This window comes from Coregonus clupeaformis, unplaced genomic scaffold, assembly GCF_020615455.1.
Source record: "Coregonus clupeaformis isolate EN_2021a unplaced genomic scaffold, ASM2061545v1 scaf3327, whole genome shotgun sequence".
NCBI classification, from domain to species: domain Eukaryota; kingdom Metazoa; phylum Chordata; class Actinopteri; order Salmoniformes; family Salmonidae; genus Coregonus; species Coregonus clupeaformis.
The window spans coordinates 32501-39388 of record NW_025536781.1 but is presented as its reverse complement, the minus strand read 5'-3'; positions in this window follow the sequence as shown (position 1 = coordinate 39388).

Genomic DNA, 6888 nt, shown 5'->3' with positions numbered 1-6888 from the left:
GTCACACAGTCACTCGCTGGCTTTTAAACACAGCAGGGAGGAGAGGGAGACAACGGGCGCTAGTCACACAGTCACTCGCTCGGCTTTTTAAACACAGCAGGGAGGAGAGGAGACAACGGGCGCTAGTCACACAGTCACTCGCTGGCTTTTAAACACAGCAGGGAGGAGAGGGGAGACAACGGGCGCTAGTCACACAGTCACTCGCTGGCTTTTAAACACAGCAGGGAGGAGAGAGGGAGACAACGGGCGCTAGTCACACAGTCACTCGCTGGCTTTAAACACAGCAGGGAGGAGAGGGAGACAACGGGCGCTAGTCACACAGTCACTCGCTGGGCTTTAAACACAGCAGGGAGGAGAGGGAGACAACGGGCAGCTAGTCACACAGTCACTCGCTGGCTTTTTTAAACACAGCAGGGAGGAGAGGGAGACAACGGGTGTAGTCACACAGTCACTGCTGGCTTTTAAACACAGCAGGGAGGAGAGGGAGACAACGGGCGCTAGTCACACAGTCACTCGCTGGCTTTTTAAACACAGCAGGGAGGAGAGGGAGACAACGGCGCTAATCACACAGTCACTCGCTGGCTTTTTAAACCACAGCAGGGAGGAGAGGGAGACAACGGGCGCTAGTCACACAGTCACTCGCTGGCTTTTTAAACACAGCAGGGAGAGAGAGGGAGACAACGGCTAGTCACATCAGTCACTCGCTGGCTTTTTAACAACAACCAGCACCGTGGCAGGGAGAGAGGAGACAACGGGCGCTAGTCACACAGTCACTGCTGTCTTTTTAAACACAGCAGGGAGGAGAGGGAGACACACGGGCGCTAGTCACACAGTCACTCGCTGGCTTTTTAAACACAGCAGGAGGAGAGGGAGACATAACGGCGCGCAATACACAGTCACTGCTAGTCTTTTAAAACACAGCAGGGAGGAGAGGGACAACGGGCGCTAGCACACAGTCACTCCGGGCTTTTAAACAAAGCAGGGAGGAGAGGGAGACAACGGTTCACACACAGTCACTGGCTGTCTTTTTAAACACAGCAGGGAGGAGAGGGAGACAGCTGGTGCTAGTCACACAGTCACTCAGCAGGGAGGAGAGGGAGACAGCTGGTGCTAGTCACACAGTCACTCAGCAGGGAGGAGAGGGAGACAGCTGGTGCTAGTCACACAGTCACTCGCTGGCTTTTTAAACACAGCAGGAGGAGAGGGGAGACAACGGGCGCTAGTCACACAGTCACTCGCTGGCTTTTAAACACAGCAGGGAGGAGAGGGGAGACAAACGGGCGCTAGTCACACAGTCACTCGCTGGCTTTCTTAAACACAGCAGGGAGGAGAGGGAGACAACGGGCGCTAGTCGCACAGTCACTCGCTGGCTTTTTAAACACAGCAGGGAGAGAGGGAGACAACGGGCGCCAGTCACACAGTCACTCGCTTAAAACACAGCAGGGGAGAGAGGGAGACAACGGGCGCTAGTCACACAGTCACTCGCTGGCTTTTTAAACACAGCAGGGAGAGAGAGGGAGACAACGGGCGGCCTAGTCACACAGTCACTCGCTGGCTTTTAATACACAGCAGGGAGGAGAGGGAGACAAGACGAGGCACACACTGCCAACTTTTTAAACACAGCAGGGAGGAGAGGGAGACAACGGCGCTAGTCAACACAGTCACTCGCTGGCTTTTTAAACACAGCAGGAGGAGAGGGGAAGACAACGGGCGCTAGTCACACAGTCACTGGCTTTTAAACACAGCAGGGAGGAGAGGGAGACAACGGGCGCTAGTCACACAGTCACTCGCTGGCTTTTAAGCACAGCAGGGAGGAGAGGAGACAACGGGCGCAGTCACACAGTCACCGCCCCAAACACAGCAGGGAGAGAGGGAGACAACGGGCGCTAGTCACACAGTCACTCGCTGTGCCCTTTAAACACAGCAGGGAGGAGAGGGAGACAACGGGCGCTAGTCACACAGTCACTCGCTGGCTTTTTAAACACAGCAGGGGAGGAGAGGGAGACAACGGGCGCTAGGTCACACAGTCACTCGCTGGCTTTTTAAACACAGCAGGGAGGAGAGGAGACAACGGGCGCTAGTCACAGTCACTCGCTGGCTTTTTTAAACACAGCAGGAGAGAGAGGGAGACAATGGGCGCTAGTCACACGGTCACTCGCTGGCTTTTTTAAACACAGCAGGGAGGAGAGGGGAGACAACGGGCGCTAGTCACACAGTCACTCGCTGGCTTTTCTTTTAAACCACAGCAGGGAGGAGAGGGAACAACGGGCGCTAGTCACACAGTCACTCGCTGGCTTTTTAAACACAGCAGGAGGGGAGAGGGGAGACAACGGGCGCTAGTCACACAGTCACTCGCTGGCTTTAACACAGCAGGGAGGAGGAGGGAGACAACGGCGCTAGTCACACAGTCACTCGCTGGCTTTAAACACAGCAGGGGGGAGAGGGGAGACAACGGGCGCTAGTCACACAGTCACTCGCTGGCTTTTTAAACACAGCAGGGAGGAGAGAGAGAGACGCGGCGCTAGTCACACAGTCATCGCTGGCCACTTTTGCTTAAACACGTAGGGAGGAGGGAGGGAGACAACGGCGCTAGTCACACAGTCACTCGCTGGCTTTTAAACACAGCAGGGAGAGAGAGGAGACAACGGGCGCTAGTCACACAGTCACTCGCTGGCTTTTTAAACACAGAGGAGAGGGGAGACAACGGGCGCTAGTCACACAGTCACTTCGCTGGCTTTTAAACACAGCAGGGAGGAGGGCAAGTGGGCGCTAGTCACACAGTCACTGCTGTCTTTTCAAACACAGCAGGGAGGAGAGAGGGAGACAACGGGCGCTAGTCACACGTCACTCGCTGGCTTTTTAAACACAGCAGGGAGGAGAGGGAGACAGAACGCGCTAGTCACACAGTCACTCGCTGGCTTTCTAAACACAGCAGGAGGAGAGGGAGACAACGGGCGCTAGTCACACAGTCACTCGCTGGCTTTCTAAACACAGCAGGGTCAGGGAGGAGAGGGAGACAACGGGCGCTAGTCACACAGTCACTCGCTGCTTTTTAAAACACAGCAGGGAGGAGAGGAGACAACGGGCGCTAGTCACACAGTCACTGTGGCTTTTAAACACAGCAGGGGAGGAGAGGGAGACAACGGGCGCTAGTCACACAGTCACTCGACTGGCTTTAAAACACAGCAGGGAGGAGAGGGAGACAACGGGCGCGAGTCACGTGCTCGCTGGCTTTTCACAACACATGCAGGAGGAGAGGGAGACAACGGGCGCTAGTCACACAGTCACTCGCTGGCTTTTAAACACGCAGCAGGAGAGGGAGACAACGGGCGCTAGTCACACGAATCACTGTGGCTTTCCCAAACACAGCAGGGGAGGAGAGGGGAGACAACGGGCGCTAGTCACACAGTCACTTTCTGGCTTTTTTAAACACAGCAGGGAGAGAGGGAGAGATAACGGGCGCTGATACACAGTCACTCGCTGGCTTTTTAAACACAGCAGGGAGGAGAGGGAGACAACGGGCGCTAGTCACACAGTCACTCGCTGGGCTTTTTAAACACAGCAGGGAGGGAGAGGGAGAACAACGGGCGCTAGCACAGTCACTCGCTTTTAAACACAGCAGGGAGAGAGGGAGAACGGGCGCTAGTCACACAGTCACTCGCTGGCTTTTTAAACACAGCAGGGAGGAGAGGGAGACAACGGGCGCTAAGTCACACAGTCATCGCTGGCTTTTAAACACAGCAGGAGGGAGGGAGACAACGGGCGCTAGTCACACAGTCACTCGCTGGCTTTTTAAACACAGCAGGGAGAGAGGGAGACAACGGGCGCTAGTCACACAGTCACTCGCTGGCTTTTTTAAACACAGCAGGGAGGAGAGGGAGACAACGGGCGCTAGTCACAGTCACTGCCTAGTCTTCAAACAAAGCAGGGAGGAGAGGGAGAGCAACGCGCTAGTCACACAGTCACTCGCTGGCTTTTTAAACACAGCAGGGAGGAGAGGGAGACAACGGGCGCTAGTCACACAGTCACTCGCTGGCTTTTTTAAACACAGCAGGGAGGAGAGGGAGACAACGGGCGCTAGTCACACAGTCACTCGCTGTCTTTTAAACACAGCAGGGAGGAGAGGGGAGACAGGGCGCTAGTCACACAGTCACTCGCTGGCTTTTTAAACACAGCAGGGAGGAGAGGGAGACAACGGCGCGCTAATCACACAGTCACTCGCTGGCTTTTTAAACACAGCAGGGAGGAGAGGGAGACAACGGGCGCTAGTCACACAGTCACTCGCTGGCTTTAAACACAGCAGGGAGGAGAGGGAGACAACGGGCGCTAGTCACACAGTCACTCGCTGGCTTTAAAAAACACAGCAGGGAGGAGAGGGAGACAACGGGCGCTAGTCACACAGTCACCGCCTGGCTTTTAAACACAGCAGGGAGGAGAGGGAGACAACGGGCGCTAGTCACACAGTCACTCGCTGGCTTTTTTAAACACAGCATGGGAGGAGAGGGAGACAACGGGCGTAGTCACATAGTCACTGGCTTTTTTAACAGCAGGGAGGAGAGGTGAGAAAACGGGCGCTAGTCACACAGTCACTCGTGGCTTTTTAAACACAGCAGGGAGGAGAGGGAGACAACGGCGCTAGTCACAGTCACTTCGCTGTGCTTTTAAACATGCAGGGAGGAGAGGGAGACAACGGGCGCTAGTCCTACAGTCACTTGGCTTTTTAACACAGCAGGGAGGAGAGGGAGGACAACGTGGCGCTGGTCACACAGTCACCGCTGGCTAAACACAGCAGGGAGGAGAGGGAGACAACGGGCGCTAGTCACACAGTCACTGCTGTGCTTTTTAAACACAGCAGGGAGGAGAGGGAGACAACGGCGCTAAGTCACACAGTCGCTGGCTTTTAAACCTACAGCAGGGAGGAGAGGAGACACGGCGCTAGTCACACAGTCACTCGCTGGCTTTCCTAAACACAGCAGGGAGGAGAGGGGAGACAACGGGCAGCTAGTCACACAGTCACTCGCTGGCTTTTAAACACAGCAGGGAGGAGAGGGAGACAACGGGCGCTAGTCACACAGTCACTCGCTGGCTTTTAAACACAGCAGGAGGAGAGGGAGACAACGGCGAGCTAATACACAGTCACTGGCTTTTTAAACACAGCAGGGAGGAGAGGGGAGACAACGGGCGCTTAGTCACACAGTCACTCGCTGGCTTTTTTCCCAAACACAGCAGGAGGAGAGGGAGAAACGGGCGCTAGTCACACAGTCACTCGCTGGCTTTTGAAACACAGCAGGGAGGAGAGAGAGAGAAATGGGCGCTAGTCACACAGTCACTCGCTGGCTCTAAACACAGCAGGAGGAGAGGGAGACAACGGGCGCTAGTCACACAGTCACTTTCGCTGGCTTTTTTGCAAACACAGCAGGAGGAGAGGGAGACAACGGGCGCCCTAGTCACACAGTCACTCGCTGTCTTTTTTAAACACAGCAGGGAGGAGAGGAGACAACGGGCGCTAGTCACACAGTCACTCGCTGGCTTTTAAACACAGCAGGGAGGAGAGGGGGAGACAACGGCGCTAGTCACACAGTCACTCGCTGGCTTTTAAACACAAGCAGGGAGAGAGGGAGACAACGGGCGCTAGTCACACAGTCACTCGCTGGCTTTTTAAACACAGCAGGGAGGAGAGGGAGACAACGGGCGCTAGTCACACAGTCACTCGCTGGCTTTTTAAACACAGCAGGAGGAGAGGGAGACAACTGGCGCTAGTCACACAGTCACTCGCTGGCTTTTAAACACAGCAGGGAGGAGAGGGAGACACAACGGGCGCTAGTCACACAGTCACTCGCTGGCTTTCTTAAACACAGCAGGGAGGAGAGGGAGACAACGGCGCTAGTCACACAGCACTCGCTGGCTTTTTAAACACAGCAGGGGAGGAGGGAGACAACGGGCGCTAGTCACACAGTCACTCGCTGTCTTTTTAAACACAGTAGGAGGAGAGGGAGACAACGGGCGCTAGTCACACAGTCACTCGCTGGCTTTTAAACACAGCAGGGAGGAGAGGGAGACAACGGGCGCTGAATACACAGTCACTCGCTGTCTTTTTCAAAACACAGCAGGGAGGAGAGGGAGACAACGGGCGCTAGTCACACAGTTTCACTGGCTTTTAAACACAGCAGGGAGGAGAGGAGACAACGGGCGCTAGCTACACAGTCAGCTCGCTGGCCTTTTAAACACGCAGGGAGGAGAGGAGACAACGGGCGCTGTCACACAGTCACTGGCTCTTTAAAACACAGCAGGAGGAGAGGGAGAAAACGGGCGCTAGTCACACAGTCACTCGTGGCTTTTAACACACAGCAGGAAGAGGAGACAACGGCGCTAGTCACACAGTCACTCTCGCTGGCTTTTTAAACACAGCAGGGAGGAGAGGGAGACAACGGGCGCTAGTCACACAGTCATCGCTGCATTTTTAAACAGCAGGGAGGAGAGAGAGACAACGGGCGCTAGTCACACAGTCACTCGCTGGCTTTTAAACACAGCAGGAGGAGAGGGAGACAGAGCTCACAGTCACTGCTGGCTTTTTAAACACAGCAGGGAGGAGAGGACGGGGGCGTAGTCACACAGTCACTCGCTGGCTTTTTAAACACAGCAGGGAGGGGAGAGGGAGACAACGGCGCTAGTCACACAGTCACTCGCTGGCTTTTAAACACAGCAGGGAGGAGAGGGAGACAATTGGGCGCTAGTCACACAGTCACTCGCTGGCTTTTAAACACAGCAGGGAGGAGAGGGAGACAACGGAAGCGCCTTAGTCACAAGTCACTGCTGGCTTTTAAACACAGCAGGAGGAGAGGGAGACAACGGTCTCTAGTCACAGTCACTCGCTGTCTTTTAAACACA